Source organism: Hermetia illucens, chromosome 3 (assembly GCF_905115235.1).
Source record: "Hermetia illucens chromosome 3, iHerIll2.2.curated.20191125, whole genome shotgun sequence".
NCBI lineage: Eukaryota > Metazoa > Arthropoda > Insecta > Diptera > Stratiomyidae > Hermetia > Hermetia illucens.
Window position 1 is genome coordinate 98,683,021 of NC_051851.1, and position 10,700 is coordinate 98,693,720.

A 10,700-nucleotide genomic window follows, 5' to 3' on the forward strand; every position below is an offset into this window, starting at 1 on the left:
TGCACAGTCACGTGCGCGAATTGCGGGAAACGCTCGACGAATCTCTGGTGCAACAAGGGGCGGTAAGATGTTGTACCCGCCTCCGCCGTTATTTCGTAGTAGGAGCGGATGATGAAGAGTTTCATTTCTTCAGTCCATTATGAAATTATTATTATTATGAAATTATTTGTCCCGCGTGAAATGCCAAGGATTTTGGTGAAATATTGTTTCGTGAGTTGCTGAACAAATAACTCCACAAACACTCCGCAGAAAGCTTTTTCAGCTGTTTCGAAAGGAACACTTTGGTAGAAGTTAATCGCAATCGTCCGACGGAATCCAGTTTCTTTGGAGTCAGGTTTGAATTGTGAGGATTATTTCAATGTGAGTTGACACTTTTTAAACTTTAAATCCAATCTTAATTCATAATATAATATATAATTAGAATTTTGTGTCACTATTGTTCAAATTTAAATCAACTCATAAGAAAGAAGAATTACCACAGAATATTCAACCGCCCAAGGCTCGAAGCTTACTCAGTGCAAAATCGAATGGACACAAATATTAATCAATATTACAACATCATTCTACCTGTTAATTTAATACATATGGTAAAGAGTACGTTGAACTTTCCGTTCTGAAGCCTTCTTTTTCGGGGACGCTGTACTTGCCAGAATTTGCTTTATAGCTTGTTACCATTATTACCGAAACGTAAATTCTCACTTTCCTCTTAAAATAGATTGATTACTTGAAAAGTAACAAGTAGCAAACACTAAACAGAATGCTTTCACGTAGATAAGATTCACATTACTCGCTCCGTGACGTTACATGAAGTATCAGCCATTCACCGTGTCTTCTTCCTCGCCTTGTGAGAATTCCATTTTTAAACCATCATAATTAAAAAATGGGCAGATGAAACTACTATTTCGGCGTAAACAGACATATAGTCATTTTCTAATGCGGGAAGTCTATTGTCACACTCAAAATGCAATCTTAACTATCATCCTCTTCTTCCACTCCCGGGGAACGGCCTCAGTTTCCCAAGATTTCCTTACTTGTGGAAGTAGTTAATCTGCAGTAACTGCAGGCCCAACGATGAATAACTCTGTTGGGAGACAATCATGACCGGCGATTTTACTCCGTTTGAGTGCATTGATGGTTGAAATGATTTTTCTTCTGCTTGGGGAAATAGTTCGTATCCGTATATTACACTGACTAACCATTTTATCCACAAGTGACAGAACCTCACCGGATGAATAGTGTTGTTTATTTAATTTGTTTTTCTTTGGGTCTTATACATAGTCTTATACGTTTTATTTGCCATTAAAATTTATCCATCTAGTAATAAAATATAATTCGTCAAAAGTTAAATAAATTGGTTAAAAATTCACTATCTTTATGTAAGCAAATGGAACAAGCGAAAAACTATAAACTGTAAACATGCCGGAAGTTGAGCGCTTAATTCCATTTCCATTCATACATATATAAATAATATAAAATATTCTTTCATATTTTGTAAACTACAAGATGCACATGTATGTACAATCCATATCAGAGGTATACCTTTATATATGTAAATATTATGTTCACACACAAATCACAACCGATAACAGCTATGACAATGAAATCCGCGCACGATTGTTAGCAACCAGCAGAGCCTATTTCAGCTTACAAAAACTGTTGCGCTCGAAACCTCTCACCACAAGGTCAAAGCTCTTACTGTACAAGACAATGGTCTTGCCAGCCCTTATGTATTCCTCGGAGACTGGGGTTCTCAGCAAAAAAACTGCGAACTCTTGGCCGCGTTCGAGAGAAGAATCCTCTGAAGAATTTTTGACCCCTTACATGAGGATGGACGATTCCGTAGCCTATATAACGATAAAATCTATGAGTCATACCACGACCGTTTGGTTGTGAACAAAATCCGGTTCAATAGGTTACGGTGGGCGGGTCACTTAATCCTTATGGATGAGGATGATCCAGCAGGGAAAGTCTATAAGGGCAATATCTATGGTAGAAAAAGAAGACGAGGCAGACCCTGCCTGAGATAAAGCGATGGCGTAGGTCAGGACGCCAGACAGCTTTAAGGGATATCGAATTGGTGGACCTCGGCGCAAAACCGGGATGTCTGGAGTTCCTTATTAAGGCAGGCCTAGCCAGATACCGGTTGTTGCGCCGTTGATGACTAATCGAGCCCTTTCATTTGACACTCCACATGACCATAATCCGTGAAAAAAATGTTAGACCCCGCTTTCGCATATATGGGGACCCCCACAAACCCAACGCAAAATGGCACCACCTGCTAATTAGGAGGAAAGGAATTCACAGATCACACGTTCTCACCAAATTTCTTGACAATCGGTTTAGCCGCTTTTTAGTAAATCGGGTGTGACAGACAGGCAGACATTGAATCGATTTTAATAAAATTTTGTGTTTACACAAAATGATGGGACTCAACAAAAACTATGAACAGAAGCTTACGTCTAAAAGTCAATTTGAAAAATACTCATGAATCTCTCAACAGGCAATACTATAATACCGAAAGCAAATGAATATTATAGTATGGAGTGAATGACCCGACCCCCTCTTTTAAAGGGTTCTGTAGGCAGTATTCCTTAAATCTTATCTATTGAGGAAACCATTGGAGATGAGTAAGTCTAGACCCAAATGCTCCGAAGAAAAATAATACATACTATTGGAAATTTTCCACGAGAAAAATCCATATGTTGATACCAACATATGTCTCCTAAATAAACTTTTATTATCCGCTCGTTCCTATTTATCAAACGCAAGGTGGATTCCGAGGAGAAATGAAAACCCATTTGAGCCCATAACGAATGAATAGATATATTTTCTCTGCAAGAAGTAACTTACAATGCATTTAATACCCTACATAAGCGCTATAACTTATTTCAAACAAACTTATGGGTTCCGTACCAAAAAGAATTAAATCCCACTAGATTGTGATTTTCTTACAGTGAGCGGCGCACACTACGTTGAACTTCCTGTTTATTTCCGAACTAAGAGAAATCATCGTGTAGCGTTGCGTTCTGAGAAAAATATTCTTTTTCTAATTCTTCTCTGAATCATCCACAAGGGATAATCGCAAAAGTTCAGTACCATCCTCCGGAAGCTAAACTATTTGTTTCCCGAAGCAATCATTGTATCTGTGAAGCCCTGACCTGACTTCTTCTATAACATGGATACATACCATACACGCAGCAAGCAGCAATGTGCAATGTTTATCTGTTTAGAAGGAAGATAATAATTATATCTTCCATATACATTTCTTGGTGCCTAAGAATATAGGAAGGAATACTTAAACTAGTTTTAGCTAAAACGTGCGCCCAAATTTCCTCACCGGAACAACATAAAACCTTGCTACCCGAAGGTCCAGTTGTTGTTTTCTGAGTTCAATGGTTAGATAATCCCCAGTGGTAATTCCACATGGTACCTTGTCAGAATATATTCGCGTACATATGAGCTGGCGTGCAAATTCGACCTCCTTCCATATTCGCGATAATAGCTCAGTATATTCTGTCCTGGCTAAATGTTTTTTACATTATATACCAAGTAAATTGGGTCAATCGGACGATTTCAATAGCGGTGACATGTTTGGGAGCCTGGGCCGACTGGATCACCACCAGCAGTTAGTGTGGTTTCTGCGTTTCACAGTTTCACCGCGGTAGCTTATCTTTGGACCAATTGACATAAATCAGCAAAAGCAAGCTTGCTGACCCATTTGCTTGCTCAATATTTGAGGCGGAAATGGGAAAAAATTAACTTCCCACCTGCAAAGCATCATCAAAGGTTCGACATTTCTTGATTAGAATATCAACCGTTCACTGGCGTTCACAGCTAAGCGGATTATCGCTGAGGCGCCACTGCCTGTGCTAATCTGAATCAGTTTTACATCTCCAATTTTTTTTAATCCAATTTTCGTGCAAGCAAATGTTTGTTATCATAAACACACTGCGATGCTCTTGAAACTTTCCTAAAACTTTTCTTATCATTTGATTTAGATTTATTCAATGTTAAAAAGAGCTCCATCGCCCGAGCAGGGACTTGAACCCTGGACCGTTGGATTAAAAGTCCAACGCTCTACCGACTGAGCTACCCGGGCTGTGCGGAAGTACTGCATAGAAGGCTTCTGCCGACTTGTGATCAGTGTTGTCGGAAGCGAAAAAATTATGGAATAAAACATTGTGACAGCGAAGTACTTAATGGCGTCTTTATATGAGCGTATTTAGTTTTAAGCAAAAAAGTTTTCATCCTTATTATTGTTGTATTTTGGGTCATATTCATGTATGCCGGATAATGTGACTTGCTACTATTATGGTATACTTTTATAATGAGTAACAAAATTTTTTGTATACCACCAAAAATTTTTTTTTAGAAGAGGAAATATTAAAGAATGCACATCTAAACAGATCATGTAAAGAAAGGGAAGGAAATTAATACAACCGATGAACACAAAACAGTCGAACATAATACAATAATCATTCAAGTACTATGTGGGAAGTGAGCTTGGAGTCGTTTCCTGCTGTAAGACTAATAACTGTTCTATGCACAGGGTTTTCATGTTAAAGTTCAACATTACTTCACCTCCACATATACTTCTTTTCTTCATATCTGTTTTCGTCAAACCATAAAACTGAATGCCAGACCTCTAAGATTTTTATAGATTTCTGTTTCTCAAAGGCAAGCTGTTTTCTTAGGGCCTAGTGTTGTCGTGAAGCACTGTAGTTTGACCTTGTCAGTCGGATTTTTCTTTGTTTTCTCCTCTATGCTCCCATTGAAAGAGGATGTTTGTGCACTGTTACATGACCACACCCAATTTTTTCAGCCAGCATGAGACTTTTTTGCGATTGATTTCCTTCAAAAGTCGTCGAATTCGGAATTTCGTCCAGCATTTTCGAATTTTGTGAACTATTGGTTGCCGGTTTGCCGACTCGCTTATGACAACGTCTCCGCAAAATACTGCAAATATCCCGCATAGCTGCAGCAGCCTTTCGAAATTCGATTAATGGCAAAGGCCCCTCCCCCTCCGGCTACGCTATTTCTAATTCTTAAAAATGATTAAAAACGACTTACTCCAAAAAAAAACAATTACCTCAGTTTTATAATACAGAAAAAGTTCTTTTGAATATCGGAATACTTTATACCCGAAGGATCAGCTTCCGGTGTAAAGGTTTTGTGTTTCGAAGCTTTCTACGCACATTTTTCCATTCGTATATGGCTAAGCACACAAAATATTCCTTCACATTTTTTTTCAAATTACAAGATACGTACAAATTATAGAAATATATATTATGCTCAACATAAAGAAACAAACATTGCCTATTACAGAATAATGTACTTATGCATGCACGTATATAAATTGATGCGCCAAATTACTTCTAGCATGAACTAAATTTCCAGAATATGCTAATATACTATTATTAACTTTATTTGTGCAGATATCGGAACGGGATTTGTTTTGAAGCCTAGATTTAGATTAGATACACCATCGTGACTTTTTCAGATTTTTCGGTTGGATACGTTCTGAGAACAAGACCTATTACACTTTTGGGGGCCCATATTTTGAGCCCTCTCTCCCCTACTTTTCACCCGATGTAAAATATGGGACCAGTTTCGTACTACTAATTGATCTCTTTCATTTCATTCTGTGAAAAAAAATTTGTACCTTCCATTCACATGTATGAGAAGGCCCCCCCCCCTTAAAATCAACGCAAAATGGCGCCACTTGCTGTATGTAAAGGGATCCACAGATCACACGCTCTAACCAACTTTCGCGGCATTCGGTCCAGCCGTTTCCGAATAAATCGGATGTAATTGATAGGTAGACAGACAGACAGATAGACATCGACTCTAATAAGGTTCGTTTCACGCAAAACCTCAAAAACATTACGAACATATTTTCCAACCCAATACTATTCTGGTTATTTTTCGAAAAGGTACATAATATACGCAGGGTTACACGGCTCTTGGCGCAAAACTAAAGCCCAATGATGATAAATTTTCAGGCATGTCAAACAAAAGGAAAGAAAAAGTTGACTGACGGTTTCGTCCAGGGCAGACTCATCAGGCGCTGCCTCGCCTCTGCCCTGGGAGCAGCGCTCTATTTATATATAATCGGAAACACGTAATGGTTAAGAATTACATTCAAGTGAAATCTGTCATAAGTTCAGATCTAAACCAGGCCGGAGTGAATTTTTTTTTGTTGAACCTACTGGGAGTCCTGAGTCCGCACTCACTTGGTGACGGACCGGACCACTTGGGAAGCAACTTACTTTCTCTTTTGCAGTCCACGGACTGCTCTTTTTTGTGTTAAACACCCAAGTTTTCAAAAAACAAAGAAAAAGTTGACTGACCGTTCCATTCTGCTTCCCAAGTGATTCGGTTCGTCACCAAGTGGGTGCGGACTCAGGACTCCCAGTATCCTCAACAAAAAAAAACAATTCACTTCGGCTTGGTTTAGGTTTGAACTTATGACAGATTTCACTTGAATATAATTCGCACCCATTACGTGTTTGCGATTACATATAAATGGAGCGATTACCATCTGTCGCTGCTCGCAGGGTAGAGGTGAGGCAGCGTCTGATGAGTTGTCTCTGCTCTGGACGAAACCATCAAGAAATTATCTCCCTTACGCGATTACCAACCATTACGAAAGTGATAGAGTCGTCGAATAAAAGTAAAGACACCATTCACGAAGCGGCCTATGAAGCCCTGGGGATCACCAACCCAAGTAAGCGGTTCATTAACCGAGGTACTTGCTATCTGGTTATCTTTTTTTTGCATGTAAACTGAAATTAGAAGGAACGAAGGTAGAAATATGTGTTTAGGATAAGCTATGTCTCATGCTGCATCAAGATAATATCTCTGAAAAATTTGTAATGCAAAGCGATAGGATTGCATCCTTATTGCTCTCAGCGACATTGTTCATGCTGATTTAGCCAGGAGACGTAGAGGGTTTCAATGGATTGCCCTTTCCTTAAACGCCTCAACTATGCTCATGAGATCTACTTGCTCACGGATTAGGAGAAGCGTGCAGTTCAGCAATCGCACTCTTTCGATTCGCATTAATGTATAGATCATTAAAGGTTAATCAATTTGTATATCAAAAAAAACGTTACGGCCGTGCAGGCGGTAATATTAGATTGATGTCCTGTCGTATTAACAGCGTTAAACAGCGCATTTTATCAAAATCTTGTAATAAAGCTTTCTCAACACCAACTTCAAGTTGACACTTTTCCGCTTCAACTATGCTATACTCGATCATCACATGGGAAGTAATCGCTACTATTCGAAGGCTTCAAGCTTTTGCTCCCTGATGTCTGCATCGTATTATAAAACTCTGATCTGAAATGATATCGCGCTATGCCATACATCGGGGACATCAAGAAACGAATGGAAATGTAGCCCTTAGAACTACAACAACTTAGAGTACATAGCATACATTTAGAAGCATATTAAAGAAAATGGGCTCTTTTAACATAGCACGGTTGGAAGGAAGTGAAACGCGCTATTAAACAACCGAATCATGAACAAATCATCTGATGGATTCGCCCCTAAAGAATTGATAGTTTTTACCAAGAGTCTAGGGTATGCCCTATACTCTATTCCCTACACCAGCACCAGAAGAAACCGTGATCAACGTAGAAGCAGGGACAAAACGACTTACCAATAAGACTAAATCTGAAATCCGAAGTGGTATATAAAAAATGTTTCGGAATACAAACGAAGGAAGACCAAAATGCAATCGGCATGACCTGAAACTAATCCACCAACCAAGAGAAACGTCAATATATTACCTGAAAGCTGACGAAGGCAACAGCGTCCTTGTAACGGACGAAATTAAATAGAACAATGTCGTGTCTACAAAATTGAGTAAAGATAACTTTTTCGAATTGCGAAAAGACCGATTCTATAAAACGCGTATGGTGAGCGCTAAAAGAAGCAAATACTATCTCCTAAACTTAAGAATGCTAAACTCATGGTTACCAAAGAATAGATGTCCGAAATTCCACAAGAAAGTGAACGAATTGAGAGAGATAATCGCCAATTTTAATTCCCCACCTCCAAGCACTCACCTCAGAAAGTCGGGAACTGCCTGAATTAATTTATTTATCTTTCTTTTCTACAGAAGTGACCCACTCCCTAAAAGTTATCTAATTATTAGAAGGTTAAGTAAAGCAGTCACTCGGTAAAAAGTAAGTAAAACTCGGGATCGGTGTTGCATTCAAATAAACGGTTTTCATTGAATTTAAACTATCAATCAGAACTGGCAATTCCCTAAATATAATATGACAAAGTGTTATTGCGGAGCTAGGAGGTATGCACATGCAGCAAAAATATCATATGGAATACGATCGATCAGGTCGCCACCCAAAGAAGATGCTGTTATCTTTCGACGATAAATCATTTTTCCCTAATATATGTTACCTGTTAAACAAGCTATCTACCAACTGGAGGTCTAGTTCAACAATTTTGGAAAAACTGGAGGGAAACGATGGAAACATATTGAATCATTTTAAATTAATATCACTTCTTGGAATTGCGGTTAGGAGAAAACAAGATTATATATGGAAAAACAACATGCAACATTGGGTAAACAACCAAGCATAAGAGACGAAACAAAATGGATTGGCATACCAACCTCTACCAAGTCCCATAAATTAAAAGCATTTATGGAAAAATTGGATACAAAAGCGATTGTTTGAAGAGATCAAGTGGTTCCCGAAATATCGCCATTTACAAGGTTAATAAATATCACTAGCGAATAGAAAAGGCAAGTCTTAATTATTTCAAATAATTTAATCGCTGAAAACACCACGAGATTACGCTCAGAAAAGTGATCGGTTTCAGTAAAGACATTCTGATCCAAAAACGACTAGATAGTGGAAGAGGCCAACTAAAGGAAACGGCCAGGTGTCAAAAATGCCTTTAATTCGATAAGATAGAAAAACATTCTAGGCACACTAAATAATAAATAATTCATTCCACGTGCCGAGCTATCTCTTACGGATATTCAAGGATTATCTGAAAAACCATTCCCTGCTCTATAAGATACTAGAGAATCAAAGAATGATTCTTGTTGCTCTCCTTGCTAAGGAACGTAAAGCCATGTACAAATACAAAGCAGAAGAAGATTCAGGGAAGGTGGTTGCTCGTAAAGAACGGCAAACACACACAGTTCGTGAACAACTTCATGGGAGCTCTCTTCAGGCAACATTGTTAGAAAGGTGCTAAGCAGCGCTGACAGATGCGCCGTGTTTCGCATTACGTACGGATTCTTTTTGATACGAAAAAATAGAGTTAGACCGGAGGGGCCGGATTGCCGGGGTCCCTTCAATTAACAGTTTTCTGCTCTGTATAGAAATTCCCTGGTTTGAAGGTTTCCTGAGGCGGGAAGGCTAGTCCGAAGTATTGTGACAAATGGGTATAGGTTAGTTCTCTGACGACGGGGAGTATTTAATTGGTAGTTCAATGGTCTACCGTTGTGGGAGTACGCTACTTTGTGTATAAATGTACTCACTTACCCTACCTAAAAACAACTCGGGAAACCGGGAGCTGGACGCGTCAGGTATGAAAGATTTTGTGTATTTCTTTTATAAAGAAATTTGGGCGTGCATCTGTCCCATTAGTACCTAAAATATCCATTCGCATGATATTGACATCAAAAGGCTTGAATTTGCACAGGGGCAACAAATTTGATCTATTATAATTTTGTGTGTGTGTCCAGATAGCTGAGTGGTTAGAGCACAAGGCAGTCATACGGGAAGTCGCGGTTCAAATCTCATTAGTGGCAGTGGGATTTGTACCGTGATTTGACGTCAGATACCCGTCGACTCAGCTGTGAATGCTTACCTGATTCAAATCAGGGTAATAATCTCGGGGAAGCGCAATGCTGAACACATTGCCTCCTATAGGGTACTATAATCCTATAGTGTACTGTTACGGTCTTGAATGAAGTGTTTTAACACACCTCAAGGCCCTGATCCAATGTGGATTGTTGCGCCAGCGATTATTATTTTAAGTTTGTTGGTAATAGTGCGATTTCCTCCAAACTTGATAGAATCATGCTCTATATTATAGCTTACTTCGTTGCAAGTTTGTGGTTTTTGGATGAACTTAAAGGGGGTTTAGCTGTCAATTACTAAAAATTATATTAATGTACTATTATTAACTTTATTTCAACAGATATCGGTATGGAGAGTATCTCGGAGCCTAGGCACCATATATTAGCAGCCTCTTGATTTTTGTCAGACTTTTCGATTGGGTAGTTTTGAGAATGGATCCGTTACGAAATTATCACTTTCCACCCGTCAACTTTTCCATCAACTGATGTCAAAACTAAGGCCGACACATGACTATATTTGATGAAGAAAAATATATGCTCCCCTTCGCATGTGTGGGGAACCCTCTTAAATTCGACGTACAAGGATGTTATTCACTGTATGTGTGACGTTCACAGTTCCCACTTTTCCACCTAATTTGGTGTCAATCGCTATAACCGTTTCTGAGAAAAATTCGTGGAATGGACAGATAGACAGTAAACCGATTTTTATAAGGTTTCGTTTTACACAAAACTTTCGTGCGACTTATTAATAAAAAAATATGGATTCCGGAGACTCGTGGTGTTCAAGCCTTTACAACGGTCTTAAAAACTCGAAGTTGAAACTCTGTCCCATGTTGTGAAAAATTTTTAAAATCCTCTT

The 10,700-nt window shown here is 38.8% G+C and overlaps 1 non-coding gene across 1 annotated transcript; it reads right to left on the reverse strand.

Annotated features, from left to right (window-relative positions):
- Nucleotides 1-4,026: 4,026 nt before the first annotated feature.
- Nucleotides 4,027-4,099, reverse strand: Trnak-uuu. Its single transcript has one exon. It is a non-coding gene; the product is annotated as a tRNA-Lys (tRNA).
- Between the last annotated feature and the right edge of the window lie 6,601 nt (nt 4,100-10,700).